This window comes from Thamnophis sirtalis, unplaced genomic scaffold (genome assembly GCF_051295495.1).
Source record: "Thamnophis sirtalis isolate CommonGarterSnake01/CBP01778 unplaced genomic scaffold, rThaSir2_p1.2 scaffold_5, whole genome shotgun sequence".
Lineage (NCBI taxonomy): Eukaryota > Metazoa > Chordata > Lepidosauria > Squamata > Natricidae > Thamnophis > Thamnophis sirtalis.
The window spans coordinates 81427162-81428775 of NW_028261385.1; positions in this window are offsets into that span (position 1 = coordinate 81427162).

Sequence of the window (1614 nt, forward strand, 5' to 3'; positions counted from 1 at the left end):
TTCTGTGTTTTACTGATTTGAAACTAGCCATGCCTACTCCTAGGTATTCTTTAGGTTGCTCTGGATGAGCAGAAAAACGATCAGGCTTTTTTAAAAAAAATGGATTCTTGAATTATATAATCATCCTTTCTTCCCATAAATGCCCCCATCAAACAGTTTGAGAGATGTTTCTTAGCCTTCCAATCTTTGGAAATGGAAGTATGATATTTTAAGACTTAAATAGCAATAGCAATTAGACCTTTCTACCGCTCCATAGCGCATATCTTTAGCATCCCTAACAAAACATTCCAGAAAGTTCTCATTTCCTACGCCCCAAGAAGCAGAGTAGCAATTGAAAAAGGAGAATATTTGTAGTTCAGGGTTGAACTTCAACTTCACAACTTCTGAAGGCAATACCGTTGCGTTGGTTAATTGTCCTCGCTGTTAGGAAGTTTCTCCTTCATTCCAGGATGCTTCTCTCCTTGTAGTTTCCATTCATTGTTTCTTGTATTGCCTTCTGGTGATTTTGGTGGATACCCAAGTAGAGGTAGTTTCCAATTGGGAGGTAAGAAGCTGAAGTTGGACAGACGTATCCCCTTTATTACCATATTTCTGCTATAGTTAAGGAACTATCCCATCCAGATTGTTGGGGTTTCAACAGTAATCTGCATGATAGGGTGGCCTGGGTGACTGATGAGAACATGCCCAACAGTTGGGTTGTTACTAATAAAAGGTAAATGTTCCCCTTGCATATATGTGCAAGTTGTTCCTTACTCTAGTGAGCGGTGCTCATCTCCGTTTCAAAGCCGAAGAGCCAGCGCTGTCCGAAGACATCTCCATGGTCATGTGGCCGGCATGACTAAACACTGGAGGCACGCAGAATGCTGTTACCTTCCCACCAAAGGTGTTCCCTATTTTTCTACTCGCATTTTTACATACTTTTGAACTGCTAGGTTGGCAGAAGCTGGGACAAGTAACGGGAGCTGAACTGCTGACCTGATCGACAAGCTCAGTGTCTTAGCCACTGAGCCACCGCATCCCTCTAATTACTAATATTACTAATAGCTGAGGTTATATTTAAAGATGCTAACCACAAATTCATTTCCCATCCTGCCTCCAAAAACTCAACACTGCTGCACAATCAAATCAGGCACAACACGTCCTGTCCAGCTCATTTTAGAAATTAATTCAACAGCCATGAATGCCAAAAGATAGTTGGAGCTTGTTGCTAGTCTTTCATCAGCAAAGCTTTCCTTTGCCTGGGAAAGATAGTTAAAGAGGGGAACATTTTTTAGACTGGTGGATTCACCGTTTTAAGGGCAGGATACTTAAAAAATTCGATCGTGTAGTCAATAACACCTAATAAAGACCTCTTCACCTAGGATTTAAAAAAAGTTTTCCACTGGTGTATTTTAATAATCACTTCCTTTATTGAGGCTTTGTATATAGCTTCAGTATTTTTATTCTGCTGATGAAAGATAGAAATTAAAGCTTGCAATGAGGAAAAAATTCAATATCCACAAAGCTGGACCTGGTTTTATTACTGAAACACACAGTGGAGTGCGTATACAGTAGTTATCCCATAATGACTTCATGGAGTGGAAGCCCTACTGTTCCACTTGATTAATTATAAGT